This window comes from Periophthalmus magnuspinnatus, chromosome 9 (assembly GCF_009829125.3).
Source record: "Periophthalmus magnuspinnatus isolate fPerMag1 chromosome 9, fPerMag1.2.pri, whole genome shotgun sequence".
In the NCBI taxonomy this organism is placed as follows: Eukaryota; Metazoa; Chordata; class Actinopteri; order Gobiiformes; family Gobiidae; genus Periophthalmus; species Periophthalmus magnuspinnatus.
The window spans coordinates 22,788,046-22,804,374 of NC_047134.1; the positions used below are offsets into that span (position 1 = coordinate 22,788,046).

At 42.4% G+C, this 16,329-nt stretch overlaps 16 non-coding genes across 16 annotated transcripts; all 16 read right to left on the reverse strand.

Annotated features, from left to right (window-relative positions):
• Window positions 1–3,583: 3,583 nt before the first annotated feature.
• Window positions 3,584–3,693, reverse strand: trnal-caa (transfer RNA leucine (anticodon CAA)). The gene is made up of 2 exons: window positions 3,656–3,693; window positions 3,584–3,629 (listed from the first exon to the last, which is right to left on the reverse strand). It is a non-coding gene; the product is annotated as a tRNA-Leu (tRNA).
• Window positions 3,694–4,157: 464 nt separating this feature from the next.
• On the reverse strand, window positions 4,158–4,230 carry trnak-cuu (transfer RNA lysine (anticodon CUU)). The gene has a single exon. It is a non-coding gene; the product is annotated as a tRNA-Lys (tRNA).
• Window positions 4,231–4,802: 572 nt separating this feature from the next.
• On the reverse strand, window positions 4,803–4,912 carry trnal-caa (transfer RNA leucine (anticodon CAA)). Its single transcript has 2 exons — window positions 4,875–4,912; window positions 4,803–4,848 (listed from the first exon to the last, which is right to left on the reverse strand). It is a non-coding gene; the product is annotated as a tRNA-Leu (tRNA).
• A 470-nt stretch (window positions 4,913–5,382) lies between these two features.
• On the reverse strand, window positions 5,383–5,455 carry trnak-cuu (transfer RNA lysine (anticodon CUU)). The gene has a single exon. It is a non-coding gene; the product is annotated as a tRNA-Lys (tRNA).
• Window positions 5,456–6,031: 576 nt separating this feature from the next.
• On the reverse strand, window positions 6,032–6,141 carry trnal-caa (transfer RNA leucine (anticodon CAA)). Its single transcript has 2 exons — window positions 6,104–6,141; window positions 6,032–6,077 (listed from the first exon to the last, which is right to left on the reverse strand). It is a non-coding gene; the product is annotated as a tRNA-Leu (tRNA).
• An 813-nt stretch (window positions 6,142–6,954) lies between these two features.
• On the reverse strand, window positions 6,955–7,027 carry trnak-cuu (transfer RNA lysine (anticodon CUU)). The gene has a single exon. It is a non-coding gene; the product is annotated as a tRNA-Lys (tRNA).
• Window positions 7,028–7,603: 576 nt separating this feature from the next.
• On the reverse strand, window positions 7,604–7,713 carry trnal-caa (transfer RNA leucine (anticodon CAA)). Its single transcript has 2 exons — window positions 7,676–7,713; window positions 7,604–7,649 (listed from the first exon to the last, which is right to left on the reverse strand). It is a non-coding gene; the product is annotated as a tRNA-Leu (tRNA).
• A 1,078-nt stretch (window positions 7,714–8,791) lies between these two features.
• trnal-caa (transfer RNA leucine (anticodon CAA)) lies at window positions 8,792–8,901 on the reverse strand. Its single transcript has 2 exons — window positions 8,864–8,901; window positions 8,792–8,837 (listed from the first exon to the last, which is right to left on the reverse strand). It is a non-coding gene; the product is annotated as a tRNA-Leu (tRNA).
• A 2,011-nt stretch (window positions 8,902–10,912) lies between these two features.
• trnak-cuu (transfer RNA lysine (anticodon CUU)) lies at window positions 10,913–10,985 on the reverse strand. Its single transcript has one exon. It is a non-coding gene; the product is annotated as a tRNA-Lys (tRNA).
• A 576-nt stretch (window positions 10,986–11,561) lies between these two features.
• trnal-caa (transfer RNA leucine (anticodon CAA)) lies at window positions 11,562–11,671 on the reverse strand. Its single transcript has 2 exons — window positions 11,634–11,671; window positions 11,562–11,607 (listed from the first exon to the last, which is right to left on the reverse strand). It is a non-coding gene; the product is annotated as a tRNA-Leu (tRNA).
• Window positions 11,672–12,141: 470 nt separating this feature from the next.
• trnak-cuu (transfer RNA lysine (anticodon CUU)) lies at window positions 12,142–12,214 on the reverse strand. Its single transcript has one exon. It is a non-coding gene; the product is annotated as a tRNA-Lys (tRNA).
• Window positions 12,215–12,790: 576 nt separating this feature from the next.
• Window positions 12,791–12,900, reverse strand: trnal-caa (transfer RNA leucine (anticodon CAA)). The gene is made up of 2 exons: window positions 12,863–12,900; window positions 12,791–12,836 (listed from the first exon to the last, which is right to left on the reverse strand). It is a non-coding gene; the product is annotated as a tRNA-Leu (tRNA).
• Window positions 12,901–13,978: 1,078 nt separating this feature from the next.
• Window positions 13,979–14,088, reverse strand: trnal-caa (transfer RNA leucine (anticodon CAA)). Its single transcript has 2 exons — window positions 14,051–14,088; window positions 13,979–14,024 (listed from the first exon to the last, which is right to left on the reverse strand). It is a non-coding gene; the product is annotated as a tRNA-Leu (tRNA).
• Window positions 14,089–14,559: 471 nt separating this feature from the next.
• trnak-cuu (transfer RNA lysine (anticodon CUU)) lies at window positions 14,560–14,632 on the reverse strand. The gene has a single exon. It is a non-coding gene; the product is annotated as a tRNA-Lys (tRNA).
• Window positions 14,633–15,208: 576 nt separating this feature from the next.
• Window positions 15,209–15,318, reverse strand: trnal-caa (transfer RNA leucine (anticodon CAA)). Its single transcript has 2 exons — window positions 15,281–15,318; window positions 15,209–15,254 (listed from the first exon to the last, which is right to left on the reverse strand). It is a non-coding gene; the product is annotated as a tRNA-Leu (tRNA).
• Window positions 15,319–15,789: 471 nt separating this feature from the next.
• Window positions 15,790–15,862, reverse strand: trnak-cuu (transfer RNA lysine (anticodon CUU)). The gene has a single exon. It is a non-coding gene; the product is annotated as a tRNA-Lys (tRNA).
• Between the last annotated feature and the right edge of the window lie 467 nt (window positions 15,863–16,329).

A 16,329-nucleotide genomic window follows, 5' to 3' on the forward strand; every position in this document is an offset into this window, starting at 1 on the left:
AGTTGACACTGTTTTGTGATGGTTTGACAAGGGTTTGATGATAGTTTGATGAGGGGGTGACAGCCAGGTCTCCCTCCTAACATTGAAGATATTATGGCTTTGGATGTAGGATATAGTCAGTGGTCAAAGTCTGTCTGTTTTGTTTGTGACCCGAAGCTCCATGAGGATATACACTGCAAGTTGTATACCCTCCCCAGCAAATGGACAAAACAAAAGGAATTTCAATTTTCAAAATGTATTAAAACAATAATGAGCAACATACAGTGTCTGCAGGTTTAAAACAAGTCCATAAACAAACAAACAAAAATCTCTGTAGTGCATTGAAGTTCCAAAGTTCATAGGCACAGGGAAAGGGAGGAAGACAGCCTCTAGAATAGTGTAGCTCCCCCTATAAGGTGCTCCAAGGATAGTGTGGGACATGTTGTGCATAATGATGTCAACAACCACGGCCTAGAAATGCACACTCCACCCAGCGCAAGTCAGTTGGGCAAATCAGTTGGGTTGTTGATCGGTCCCTGGTTGACTGACATCAGGACGGTGCTTCCTGGTTTGCAAGAAAGTGAATAACTTGCATGCAGAGAGCAGTGAATGGACATTTTGGAGTGATATGGAAGGGAACCGTTTGAAGATGGTGTAAATAACTAGTGAATGGATGACTAGGCAGAGGGACAAGCATGACTGTATAAAGTAGTGAGGGGAGTTATTATGGGCAGAACAGTAATTGTGGGCTGGATTAGTGAACAAAGCCTGTAACTTTCCATTGGTGTTAGGTATTAGAGGTGTTCCGGCCCTGGGTCTTAAGTTCGTTTTGTTGTTTGTATTTATGTATTTTGTTTACTGGGGCCGTGTCCCAATTCGCCAAATGCACCTTTTGAAGGGGCCCTTCGAAGTACTCTTCAAAGTGTAGTTTGAAGGTTCCGGTCGAGAATCTGCCCTCCTCAGTGTAGCCGCCATCTTGCTGAAGTGGGACAGGCCTACACCACGGACCGCACTGTCTTTGAGCGTACGATACGTACATTACGTACGTTATTTTTAATGATTTATTATTTAATAGAAGAAAAGTCAAGATGTCGTCGTCACAGCCGTTTCTTTCTGTTTAGATTGAATATCAATAGGCAAATATAACGTTCGAGGTGATTTTTTTACTCAATTGTAGCTACTTCATAACTTAAACAAAATATATCTTGTGAAAACGTAATAACAGAGACAGAGGTAACAATATCATTTTGACATTCATAGTCTATAAACCAGAGAACACTGATTAGTGGTACATATAGTGGGATATTGCAGTTTAATGGTTTGGTATTTTGGCCAGTGGCTACACCACTTTAATAACAGTAGAGGGCACTGTTTCCTTTCTATGCTGTGCCAGTTCTTTTCATTTGATTATTATAAGGTATTTTCTAGCAGTGCAGCGCTACATCGGCTAGTATCTTGATTTACTAACACGAAGGTAAATGACACTCGTGCCCACGAGGGGCGCAGACCTATGGAATGTACCGGAACTCATAAAGATTTTGTGCACGTCTCAGGACTCTCTTCTGTCCTTTCCTCAGAGTCCGTTGCTTCATTGTTCACATTACCTGTGTGCAACTCATTAAACCTTCTGACTTTATGTTTCAGTCTCTTGGTCTTTGACACAATAGAAACAAACATTACATTATTCTTATTGCAGTAATATTTTCTAATGATAATAATGTCTCTTATTGTCTAGCAATAACTGCACATTCCTTTATTCCATATAACTCCCCTCCTTTTTAATCATCAAACACACTGTACAGATCTTTATTCAGATTTAACAGTTTCATGTCACACTGTTGTAGATGAGGTAAACCAGTACGAACATTTGAACGTGTATTGCGCAACGGACTCCATTTTCTTCTCTTTTTTTGCGTAGCCGCGGTGCATGATGGGATATGAAAGTGCGTGAAGTGTGCACGGATGCAGGCTGCGGTTACGTCCGATCTCCATGGAAACGGTGCAAAGGGAAGGGCAGGTTTGTCAGCCGCATTCAGTAGGGTGTGTTGAAATGGGACAGCCCTTGTCGCGCCGGAAATCACGTAACTGCCCTTCGATGCACACTTCGAATGGTGATTCTAAGGCCAGTTTGGCGAATTGGGACACGGCCTGTGTGTGCTCCCCAACTCTCCTCTTCCACTTAAACCTGGCTGCTGGATCCCTGGGCCATGATTGGGCGACTGATTTCAGCCTCGCCCACCTCCAGCCGCCTCCCTCCCCATTTAAGGAGATTGGGGACACCTGCGCGTGGCTGCTGGCCTGGAGTGGCCAGTATGTCTCTGTTTGTGTAAAGTCTGGTTCATTCAGTCACTCCCAGGGGTAGTGGCTTTTGTTAAGAGACACGTTGATCGTCAGTTCTGACTCTGTCCCTGCACAAGATTTTGTTATTGTAAAATGTGTGTTTAGTTACTTTACCTTTGTTCTATTTAGTTTAATTCTTTGGAAGGTACCTTTGTTTATGTATGTTTAGTTGCCATTTCTTTAACTTTGTTTTGAGATTAGGTTGTATGTGGCTGTTATGGCTATTAGTTAATCAAGTTCAAAAGTACTCTCGCCCCACTTGGGGCTCAAACCCATAACACTGAGATTATGATGGGAAGAGAGGGCACCCTGGACATGGACTATTTGAGCCACTTCCATCTGGCAGGAGGCTACGGTCCATTGGGACCAGAATCTCTCGTCATAAGAACAGTTTCTTCCCCTCTGCCGTTTGTCTCATGAACACTTTATAATATTTGCACAAAACTGGACAATTTATAATACCGGTCACTTTAATAAGTCATGTTTGCACTGTTGCTCTGATGCTGCTGTTGTATATAATTTCTACCTATAATTTTTTTTTTTTTTTTTTAAGCATATCTTTTTATAACTTTGTGCATACCTGTATTTGTATTTATTCACTGTGTTTTATGTTGCACTTCATCACCAAAGTAAGGTTCTAGATTGTGAACTGTGTTCACAAACGATGGCAATAAGTCTTCTGATTCTTCTGATTCTGAATTAGCTGTTTTGCTACACCAAAATGGAATACACTCCAAGGAAAAGCAAAACTGGATACGTTAGTGGCACAATTGCAATTTAGTAATCTGTTAACAAACTGATATGCGCACACTTGAATCTATTTTTACTGTTTTTTATGGACTTGTTTGTTTTTCTGCTTGTATTGTATTTTAAACAGGGAACCCATGAAAAAGAGAGCCCAAGTGCTCTCATTGGGTTCCCTTGTATGAATAAAGATAAAGAAAGAAGAAAAGAAAGAAAGAGTCTCATGCTTTACCGACTGAGCTGGTCGGGCAAGTATCTAGAGTACTGTACCTTGATTCAGCTCAGGTCATATATATAATCAGTAATCAGTGCTTTAGTCCAATCCATGTGCTTTTGCAACCACTGACCATCACATCACAGTTCATCTTTTGATTAAACACTTAAAGCTCTTTTTGAGAGAACACCAAAGCCTTTCATTTTGGAGATATAAGAGTCCGCAGTTTATTGTCGCACTAATGTGATTTTAATTAAGTGTATGAAATGGCTGACATTTCAAAACATATTCTCTGCAGTAGAGGAATGTCAGGAGTGGGATTTGAACCCACGCCTCCATGTGGAGACCAGAAGCCCCTGTTACAAGGAAGGTGTTCTCCTTGAGTCTGGCGCCTTAGACCGCTCGGCCATCCTGACAGCCTGCTGCTAGGAGGTCTTGGTGTCCACTGTCAGTATGTAGGCCCTAATCCATTATTTCTGATGGCACAAATGACCATACTCATACTTACTTGTTGGATTGGCACCAAGCACATATAATTGGTACATCATTTGCAGGGTCTTTGAATGTGAGATATCATTTTACAGCTGCAGCAATAGTAGTGTATCCAAGAAGATCGTGAGAAGCACTGCAGTTAACCAATATTCAACCATCGGTGAAGCAGCCCTTCAGGCCATCCACATCCCTGCAATCTGCTCAGAGCACAACAAAAGTCAAACAGATTGCCAGGGGTGGGACTTAAAGCCACGCCTCAAATGTGCTAGGGCTTTACCTTAAGTCTGACATGTCCCTTGCTTCCAATTAAAAATGAAAGGATGTACATGTGTTCAATGTATTTGGTCGCCAGTGGTTGTTGCTGCTATCAGTTGATCAAAAGCTGCATCGCCCAACATGGGGCTCGAACCCACGACCCTGAGATTAAGAGTCTCATGCTCTACCGACTGAGCTAGCCAGGCATTCTGATCATGGGAAGACCGGTGTCAGATCCCAATAGACGTATTGCTATAGATTACTTTTGAGATTAGGTTGTACGTGGCTGTTATGGCTATCAATTAATCAAGTTCAAAAGGACTCTCGCCCAACTTGGTGCTCGAACCCATAACACTGAGATTATGATGGGAAGAGAGAGCTTTTAACTGTTTTGCTACACCAAAATGGAATACACTCCAAGGAAAAGCAAAACTTGATACGTTAGTGGCACAATTGCAATTTAGTAATCTGTTAACAAACTGATATATGCACACTTGAATCTGTTTTTACTGTTTTACATGGGCTTGTTTATTTTTCTGCTTGTATTGTATTTTAAATAGGGCACCAATGAAAAAGAGAGCCCAAGTGCTCTCATTCCCTTGTATGAATAAATATAAAGACAGAAGAAAAGAGTCTCATGCTCTACCGACATGCGAGAACACCAAAGCCTTTCATTTTGGAGATGTAAGAGTCCACAGTTTATTGTCACACTAATGTGATTTTAATTCAGTGTATAAAATGGCCTACATTACAAAACATATTCTCTGCAGAAGAGGAATGTCAGGAGTGGGATTTGAACCCACGCCTCCATGTGGAGACCAGAAGCCCCTGTTACGAGGAAGGTGTTTACCTTGAGTCTGGCGCCTTAGACCACTCGGCCATCCTGACCACCTGCTGCGAGGAGGTCTTGGTATCCACTGTCAGTATGTAGGCCCTAATCCATTATTTCTGATGGCACAAATGACATACTCATACTTACTTGTTGGATTGGCACCAAGCACATATAATTGGTACATCATTTGCAGGGTCTTTGAATGTGAGATATCATTTTACAGCTGCAGCAATAGTAGTGTATCCAAGAAGATCGTGAGAAGCACTGCAGTTAACCAATATTCAACCATCGGTGAAGCAGCCCTTCAGGCCATCCAAATCCCTGCAATCTGCTCAGAGCACAACAAAAGTCAAACAGATTGCCAGGGGTGGGACTAAAAGCCACGCCTCAAATGTGCTAGGGCTTTACCTTAAGTCTGACATGACCCTTGCTTCCAATTAAGGATGAAAGGATGTACATGTGTTGCAATGTATTTGGTCGCCAGTGGTTGTTGCTGCTATCAGTTGATCAATTTCAAAAGTTGCATCGCCCAACGTGGGGCTCGAACCCACGACCCTGAGATTAAGAGTCTCATGCTCTACCGACTGAGCTAGCCGGGCATTCTGATCATGGGAAGACCGGTGTCAGATCCCAATAGACGTATTGCTATAGATTACTTTTGAGATTAGGTTGTACGTGGCTGTTATGGCTATCAATTAATCAAGTTCAAAAGGACTCTCGCCCAACTTGGTGCTCGAACCCATAACACTGAGATTATGATGGGAAGAGAGAGCTTTTAACTGTTTTGCTACACCAAAATGGAATACACTCCAAGGAAAAGCAAAACTTGATACGTTAGTGGCACAATTGCAATTTAGTAATCTGTTAACAAACTGATATATGCACACTTGAATCTGTTTTTACTGTTTTACATGGGCTTGTTTATTTTTCTGCTTGTATTGTATTTTAAATAGGGCACCAATGAAAAAGAGAGCCCAAGTGCTCTCATTCCCTGGTATGAATAAATATAAAGACAGAAGAAAAGAAAGAGTCTCATGCTCTACCGACATGCGAGAACACCAAAGCCTTTCATTTTGGAGATGTAAGAGTCCACAGTTTATTGTCACACTAATGTGATTTTAATTCAGTGTATAAAATGGCCTACATTACAAAACATATTCTCTGCAGAAGAGGAATGTCAGGAGTGGGATTTGAACCCACGCCTCCATGTGGAGACCAGAAGCCCCTGTTACGAGGAAGGTGTTTACCTTGAGTCTGGCGCCTTAGACCGCTCGGCCATCCTGACCACCTGCTGCGAGGAGGTCTTGGTATCCACTGTCAGTATGTAGGCCCTAATCCATTATTTCTGATGGCACAAATGACCATACTCATACTTACTTGTTGGATTGGCACCAAGCACATATAATTGGTACATCATTTGCAGGGTCTTTGAATGTGAGATATCATTTTACAGCTGCAGCAATAGTAGTGTATCCAAGAAGATCGTGAGAAGCACTGCAGTTAACCAATATTCAACCATCGGTGAAGCAGCCCTTCAGGCCATCCACATCCCTGCAATCTGAAGCCCCTGTTACGAGGAAGGTGTTTACCTTGAGTCTGGCGCCTTAGACCGCTCGGCCATCCTGACCACCTGCTGCGAGGAGGTCTTGGTATCCACTGTCAGTATGTAGGCCCTAATCCATTATTTCTGATGGCACAAATGACCATACTCATACTTACTTGTTGGATTGGCACCAAGCACATATAATTGGTACATCATTTGCAGGGTCTTTGAATGTGAGATATCATTTTACAGCTGCAGCAATAGTAGTGTATCCAAGAAGATCGTGAGAAGCACTGCAGTTAACCAATATTCAACCATCGGTGAAGCAGCCCTTCAGGCCATCCAAATCCCTGCAATCTGCTCAGAGCACAACAAAAGTCAAACAGATTGCCAGGGGTGGGGCTTAAAGCCACGCCTCAAATGTGCTAGGGCTTTACCTTAAGTCTGACATGACCCTTGCTTCCAATTAAGGATGAAAGGATGTACATGTGTTGCAATGTATTTGGTCACCAGTGGTTGTTGCTGCTATCAGTTGATCAATTTCAAAAGTTGCATCGCCCAACGTGGGGCTCGAACCCACGACCCTGAGATTAAGAGTCTCATGCTCTACCGACTGAGCTAGCCGGGCATTCTGATCATGGTAAGACCGGTGTCAGATCCCAATAGACGTATTGCTATAGATTACTTTTGAGATTAGGTTGTACGTGGCTGTTATGGCTATCAATTAATCAAGTTCAAAAGGACTCTCGCCCAACTTGGTGCTCGAACCCATAACACTGAGATTATGATGGGAAGAGAGAGCTTTTAACTGTTTTGCTACACCAAAATGGAATACACTCCAAGGAAAAGCAAAACTTGATACGTTAGTGGCACAATTGCAATTTAGTAATCTGTTAACAAACTGATATATGCACACTTGAATCTGTTTTTACTGTTTTACATGGGCTTGTTTATTTTTCTGCTTGTATTGTATTTTAAATAGGGCACCAATGAAAAAGAGAGCCCAAGTGCTCTCATTCCCTGGTATGAATAAATATAAAGACAGAAGAAAAGAAAGAGTCTCATGCTCTACCGACATGCGAGAACACCAAAGCCTTTCATTTTGGAGATGTAAGAGTCCACAGTTTATTGTCACACTAATGTGATTTTAATTCAGTGTATAAAATGGCCTACATTACAAAACATATTCTCTGCAGAAGAGGAATGTCAGGAGTGGGATTTGAACCCACGCCTCCATGTGGAGACCAGAAGCCCCTGTTACGAGGAAGGTGTTTACCTTGAGTCTGGCGCCTTAGACCGCTCGGCCATCCTGACCACCTGCTGTGAGGAGGTCTTGGTATCCACTGTCAGTATGTAGGCCCTAATCCATTATTTCTGATGGCACAAATGACCATACTCATACTTACTTGTTGGATTGGCACCAAGCACATATAATTGGTACATCATTTGCAGGGTCTTTGAATGTGAGATATCATTTTACAGCTGCAGCAATAGTAGTGTATCCAAGAAGATCGTGAGAAGCACTGCAGTTAACCAATATTCAACTATCGGTGAAGCAGCCCTTCAGGCCATCCAAATCCCTGCAATCTGCTCAGAGCACAACAAAAGTCAAACAGATTGCCAATGGTGGGACTTCAAGCCACGCCTCAAATGTGCTAGGGCTTTACCTTAAGTCTGACATGACCCTTGCTTCCAATTAAGGATGAAAGGATGTACATGTGTTGCAATGTATTTGGTCGCCAGTGGTTGTTGCTGCTATCAGTTGATCAATTTCAAAAGTTGCATCGCCCAACGTGGGGCTCGAACCCACGACCCTGAGATTAAGAGTCTCATGCTCGTGTCAGATCCCAATAGACGTTTTGCTATAGATTACTTTTGAGATTAGGTTGTACGTGGCTGTTATGGCTATCAATTAATCAAGTTCAAAAGGACTCTCGCCCAACTTGGTGCTCGAACCCATAACACTGAGATTATGATGGGAAGAGAGAGCTTTTAACTGTTTTGCTACACCAAAATGGAATACACTCCAAGGAAAAGCAAAACTTGATACGTTAGTGGCACAATTGCAATTTAGTAATCTGTTAACAAACTGATATATGCACACTTGAATCTGTTTTTACTGTTTTACATGGGCTTGTTTATTTTTCTGCTTGTATTGTATTTTAAATAGGGCACCAATGAAAAAGAGAGCCCAAGTGCTCTCATTCCCTGGTATGAATAAATATAAAGACAGAAGAAAAGAAAGAGTCTCATGCTCTACCGACATGCGAGAACACCAAAGCCTTTCATTTTGGAGATGTAAGAGTCCACAGTTTATTGTCACACTAATGTGATTTTAATTCAGTGTATAAAATGGCCTACATTACAAAACATATTCTCTGCAGAAGAGGAATGTCAGGAGTGGGATTTGAACCCACGCCTCCATGTGGAGACCAGAAGCCCCTGTTACGAGGAAGGTGTTTACCTTGAGTCTGGCGCCTTAGACTGCTCGGCCATCCTGACCACCTGCTGCGAGGAGGTCTTGCTATCCACTGTCAGTATGTAGGCCCTAATCCATTATTTCTGATGGCACAAATGACCATACTCATACTTACTTGTTGGATTGGCACCAAGCACATATAATTGGTACATCATTTGCAGGGTCTTTGAATGTGAGATATCATTTTACAGCTGCAGCAATAGTAGTGTATCCAAGAAGATCGTGAGAAGCACTGCAGTTAACCAATATTCAACCATCGGTGAAGCAGCCCTTCAGGCCATCCAAATCCCTGCAATCTGCTCAGAGCACAACAAAAGTCAAACAGATTGCCAGGGGTGGGACTTAAAGCCACGCCTCAAATGTGCTAGGGCTTTACCTTAAGTCTGACATGACCCTTGCTTCCAATTAAGGATGAAAGGATGTACATGTGTTGCAATGTACCGTAAATTTCGGATTATAAGCCGCTACTTTTTTTCCACGCTTTGAGCCCTGCGGCTTTTACAGCAGTGCGGCTTATATATGGAATTTTACTGGATAACGGCCCCGGGGGGGCGCTCTCTAGCTGTAAACGTAAAAGTGAGACAGACGTGGGGAAAGATTCTGCTCTGAAGAATTCACTAGTTTTGATTTTGAACGATCATTTTGCGCATCGTGAAATGGATATGATGCCGTTTTTAAGATAAAGAAACAGAAAGGAAACAGAGCAGGGGTCGGCCTTTAACACGCAAAGAGCCATTTGGACCCACTTTCCACGTAAAATAAAACACTGGGAGCCGCAAATACTTTTTGACATCTAAAATGAAGATAACACTGTGTATAATAATAATAATGTAACAGAATAATGTAGGTTTTACTTTCACGGACAAGCCTTCTACACGTGGCAGATAAATATGGCAAAAACAACTTAAGTGCATAAAAAAATACAACTCACCAAACCGCTGCATCATGCATCGCACTGATTATGTGATTATGTCTACTCTGCTCCGCAGTTTCTTTAAAAAAACAACAACAAAAAAACTCGTAGCGTATCATTTTATCCCAGGTGCTTATTCTCCATGTGCCAAAGCAGTTTTGAAGGTTTCATTGCCTTATTTGCTTTTCCCGTATGTTACGTAGAGCGGACTGTGCGTGAGTCACCTGCAGCGACAAACCCAGATTTTAATTTCTGTTAAATTTATCTTTCTTTTTCTTGGAGGTCGTAGTCTCTTCTTCTGGCTCCTCAGTTGTCCTTTTCCCCTTTGTTAAAAAGCTCTCCAAAGACTTTTGTTTTGGCTCAGTTTCACTCGCTTGTGGCTCTACTTTTGTGCGTCGTGTCTGATGTGTTATACGTGATACGTCACCGCGGAGACAAGAGCAGATAATATACTTGCTACTACATCAAATAGATTTCTGTGGCGATTTCCAGCAGGATTTTCATGATACATCTACGGACGAGCTTATTAGTGTGTCATTAGGGACGGGCAAAAGTTGCTCCTGACCCCTGTGCGCACAGCGTCTGAAAATCAGGGCTCTTTACGCAGGACAGTGAGCTGTGTCTGTGTTAGTTCCCAAGCCACGCAGAGCCGCAGTATAAGGCTGAAAGAGGCGCATACGGCTCCGGAGCCGCGGGTTGCCGACCCCTGAAATAGAGCCACTGCACGTAAGCTCGACATCAATGAATCCAACTTGGTCAATGTAAACAGACGACAAAAGTTTTCAGAGGAAATAAAAGCAGATTTTCCGTGTTGGTGCAGCTTTATTTTCTAAACCTGCAGATGTGTTCATCCCGTGTTGATCTCGTGTTGGTGCCAATTTTCAGGCACAGTTTAAAAAAAAGCGTGTCGGTGCACCGTCTTTCTGTGTAAATGTCTCATGTTACAATATGAAAACCGGCGGCTTACATTCAGGTGCGGCTTATATATGTACAAAATTGATTTTCTCTTCAAATTTAGCTGGTGCGGCTTATATCAAGGTGCGCTCTGTAGTCCGAAATTTACGGTATTTGGTCGCCAGTGGTTGTTGCTGCTATCAGTTGATCAATTTCAAAAGTTGCATCGCCCAACGTGGGGCTCGAACCCACGACCCTGAGATTAAGAGTCTCATGCTCTACCGACTGAGCTAGCCGGGCATTCTGATCATGGGAAGACCGGTGTCAGATCCCAATAGACGTATTGCTATAGATTACTTTTGAGATTAGGTTGTACGTGGCTGTTATGGCTATCAATTAATCAAGTTCAAAAGGACTCTCGCCCAACTTGGTGCTCGAACCCATAACACTGAGATTATGATGGGAAGAGAGAGCTTTTAACTGTTTTGCTACACCAAAATGGAATACACTCCAAGGAAAAGCAAAACTTGATACGTTAGTGGCACAATTGCAATTTAGTAATCTGTTAACAAACTGATATATGCACACTTGAATCTGTTTTTACTGTTTTACATGGGCTTGTTTATTTTTCTGCTTGTATTGTATTTTAAATAGGGCACCAATGAAAAAGAGAGCCCAAGTGCTCTCATTCCCTGGTATGAATAAATATAAAGACAGAAGAAAAGAAAGAGTCTCATGCTCTACCGACATGCGAGAACACCAAAGCCTTTCATTTTGGAGATGTAAGAGTCCACAGTTTATTGTCACACTAATGTGATTTTAATTCAGTGTATAAAATGGCCTACATTACAAAACATATTCTCTGCAGAAGAGGAATGTCAGGAGTGGGATTTGAACCCACACCTCCATGTGGAGACCAGAAGCCCCTGTTACGAGGAAGGTGTTTACCTTGAGTCTGGCGCCTTAGACCGCTCGGCCATCCTGACCACCTGCTGCGAGGAGGTCTTGGTATCCACTGTCAGTATGTAGGCCCTAATCCATTATTTCTGATGGCACAAATGACATACTCATACTTACTTGTTGGATTGGCACCAAGCACATATAATTGGTACATCATTTGCAGGGTCTTTGAATGTGAGATATCATTTTACAGCTGCAGCAATAGTAGTGTATCCAAGAAGATCGTGAGAAGCACTGCAGTTAACCAATATTCAACCATCGGTGAAGCAGCCCTTCAGGCCATCCAAATCCCTGCAATCTGCTCAGAGCACAACAAAAGTCAAACAGATTGCCAGGTGTGGGACTTAAAGCCACGCCTCAAATGTGCTAGGGCTTTACCTTAAGTCTGACATGACCCTTGCTTCCAATTAAGGATGAAAGGATGTACATGTGTTGCAATGTATTTGGTCGCCAGTGGTTGTTGCTGCTATCAGTTGATCAATTTCAAAAGTTGCATCGCCCAACGTGGGGCTCGAACCCACGACCCTGAGATTAAGAGTCTCATGCTCTACCGACTGAGCTAGCCGGGCATTCTGATCATGGGAAGACCGGTGTCAGATCCCAATAGACGTATTGCTATAGATTACTTTTGAGATTAGGTTGTACGTGGCTGTTATGGCTATCAATTAATCAAGTTCAAAAGGACTCTCGCCCAACTTGGTGCTCGAACCCATAACACTGAGATTATGATGGGAAGAGAGAGCTTTTAACTGTTTTGCTACACCAAAATGGAATACACTCCAAAGAAAAGCAAAACTTGATACGTTAGTGGCACAATTGCAATTTAGTAATCTGTTAACAAACTGATATATGCACACTTGAATCTGTTTTTACTGTTTTACATGGGCTTGTTTATTTTTCTGCTTGTATTGTATTTTAAATAGGGCACCAATGAAAAAGAGAGCCCAAGTGCTCTCATTCCCTGGTATGAATAAATATAAAGACAGAAGAAAAGAAAGAGTCTCATGCTCTACCGACATGCGAGAACACCAAAGCCTTTCATTTTGGAGATGTAAGAGTCCACAGTTTATTGTCACACTAATGTGATTTTAATTCAGTGTATAAAATGGCCTACATTACAAAACATATTCTCTGCAGAAGAGGAATGTCAGGAGTGGGATTTGAACCCACGCCTCCATGTGGAGACCAGAAGCCCCTGTTACGAGGAAGGTGTTTACCTTGAGTCTGGCGCCTTAGACCACTCGGCCATCCTGACCACCTGCTGCGAGGAGGTCTTGGTATCCACTGTCAGTATGTAGGCCCTAATCCATTATTTCTGATGGCACAAATGACCATACTCATACTTACTTGTTGGATTGGCACCAAGCACATATAATTGGTACATCATTTGCAGGGTCTTTGAATGTGAGATATCATTTTACAGCTGCAGCAATAGTAGTGTATCCAAGAAGATCGTGAGAAGCACTGCAGTTAACCAATATTCAACCATCGGTGAAGCAGCCCTTCAGGCCATCCAAATCCCTGCAATCTGCTCAGAGCACAACAAAAGTCAAACAGATTGCCAGGGGTGGGACTTAAAGCCACGCCTCAAATGTGCTAGGGCTTTACCTTAAGTCTGACATGACCCTTGCTTCCAATTAAGGATGAAAGGATGTACATGTGTTGCAATGTATTTGGTCGCCAGTGGTTGTTGCTGCTATCAGTTGATCAATTTCAAAAGTTGCATCGCCCAACGTGGGGCTCGAACCCACGACCCTGAGATTAAGAGTCTCATGCTCGTGTCAGATCCCAATAGACGTTTTGCTATAGATTACTTTTGAGATTAGGTTGTACGTGGCTGTTATGGCTATCAATTAATCAAGTTCAAAAGGACTCTCGCCCAACTTGGTGCTCGAACCCATAACACTGAGATTATGATGGGAAGAGAGAGCTTTTAACTGTTTTGCTACACCAAAATGGAATACACTCCAAGGAAAAGCAAAACTTGATACGTTAGTGGCACAATTGCAATTTAGTAATCTGTTAACAAACTGATATATGCACACTTGAATCTGTTTTTACTGTTTTACATGGGCTTGTTTATTTTTCTGCTTGTATTGTATTTTAAATAGGGCACCAATGAAAAAGAGAGCCCAAGTGCTCTCATTCCCTTGTATGAATAAATATAAAGACAGAAGAAAAGAAAGAGTCTCATGCTCTACCGACATGCGAGAACACCAAAGCCTTTCATTTTGGAGATGTAAGAGTCCACAGTTTATTGTCACACTAATGTGATTTTAATTCAGTGTATAAAATGGCCTACATTACAAAACATATTCTCTGCAGAAGAGGAATGTCAGGAGTGGGATTTGAACCCACGCCTCCATGTGGAGACCAGAAGCCCCTGTTACGAGGAAGGTGTTTACCTTGAGTCTGGCGCCTTAGACCGCTCGGCCATCCTGACCACCTGCTGCGAGGAGGTCTTGGTATCCACTGTCAGTATGTAGGCCCTAATCCATTATTTCTGATGGCACAAATGACCATACTCATACTTACTTGTTGGATTGGCACCAAGCACATATAATTGGTACATCATTTGCAGGGTCTTTGAATGTGAGATATCATTTTACAGCTGCAGCAATAGTAGTGTATCCAAGAAGATCGTGAGAAGCACTGCAGTTAACCAATATTCAACCATCGGTGAAGCAGCCCTTCAGGCCATCCAAATCCCTGCAATCTGCTCAGAGCACAACAAAAGTCAAACAGATTGCCAGGTGTGGGACTTAAAGCCACGCCTCAAATGTGCTAGGGCTTTACCTTAAGTCTGACATGACCCTTGCTTCCAATTAAGGATGAAAGGATGTACATGTGTTGCAATGTATTTGGTCGCCAGTGGTTGTTGCTGCTATCAGTTGATCAATTTCAAAAGTTGCATCGCCCAACGTGGGGCTCGAACCCACGACCCTGAGATTAAGAGTCTCATGCTCTACCGACTGAGCTAGCCGGGCATTCTGATCATGGGAAGACCGGTGTCAGATCCCAATAGACGTATTGCTATAGATTACTTTCGAGATTAGGTTGTACGTGGCTGTTATGGCTATCAATTAATCAAGTTCAAAAGGACTCTCGCCCAACTTGGTGCTCGAACCCATAACACTGAGATTATGATGGGAAGAGAGAGCTTTTAACTGTTTTGCTACACCAAAATGGAATACACTCCAAGGAAAAGCAAAACTTGATACGTTAGTGGCACAATTGCAATTTAGTAATCTGTTAACAAACTGATATATGCACACTTGAATCTGTTTTTACTGTTTTACATGGGCTTGTTTATTTTTCTGCTTGTATTGTATTTTAAATAGGGCACCAATGAAAAAGAGAGCCCAAGTGCTCTCATTCCCTGGTATGAATAAATATAAAGACAGAAGAAAAGAAAGAGTCTCATGCTCTACCGACATGCGAGAACACCAAAGCCTTTCATTTTGGAGATGTAAGAGTCCACAGTTTATTGTCACACTAATGTGATTTTAATTCAGTGTATAAAATGGCCTACATTACAAAACATATTCTCTGCAGAAGAGGAATGTCAGGAGTGGGATTTGAACCCACGCCTCCATGTGGAGACCAGAAGCCCCTGTTACGAGGAAGGTGTTTACCTTGAGTCTGGCGCCTTAGACCGCTCGGCCATCCTGACCACCTGCTGTGAGGAGGTCTTGGTATCCACTGTCAGTATGTAGGCCCTAATCCATTATTTCTGATGGCACAAATGACCATACTCATACTTACTTGTTGGATTGGCACCAAGCACATATAATTGGTACATCATTTGCAGGGTCTTTGAATGTGAGATATCATTTTACAGCTGCAGCAATAGTAGTGTATCCAAGAAGATCGTGAGAAGCACTGCAGTTAACCAATATTCAACCATCGGTGAAGCAGCCCTTCAGGCCATCCAAATCCCTGCAATCTGCTCAGAGCACAACAAAAGTCAAACAGATTGCCAATGGTGGGACTTCAAGCCACGCCTCAAATGTGCTAGGGCTTTACCTTAAGTCTGACATGACCCTTGCTTCCAATTAAGGATGAAAGGATGTACATGTGTTGCAATGTATTTGGTCGCCAGTGGTTGTTGCTGCTATCAGTTGATCAATTTCAAAAGTTGCATCGCCCAACGTGGGGCTCGAACCCACGACCCTGAGATTAAGAGTCTCATGCTCTACCGACTGAGCTAGCCGGGCATTCTGATCATGGGAAGACCGGTGTCAGATCCCAATAGACGTATTGCTATAGATTACTTTCGAGATTAGGTTGTACGTGGCTGTTATGGCTATCAATTAATCAAGTTCAAAAGGACTCTCGCCCAACTTGGTGCTCGAACCCATAACACTGAGATTATGATGGGAAGAGAGAGCTTTTAACTGTTTTGCTACACCAAAATGGAATACACTCCAAGGAAAAGCAAAACTTGATACGTTAGTGGCACAATTGCAATTTAGTAATCTGTTAACAAACTGATATATGCACACTTGAATCTGTTTTTACTGTTTTACATGGGCTTGTTTATTTTTCTGCTTGTATTGTATTTTAAATAGGGCACCAATGAAAAAGAGAGCCCAAGTGCTCTCATTCCCTGGTATGAATAAATATAAAGACAGAAGAAAAGAAAGAGTCTCATGCTCTACCGACATGCGAGAACACCAAAGCC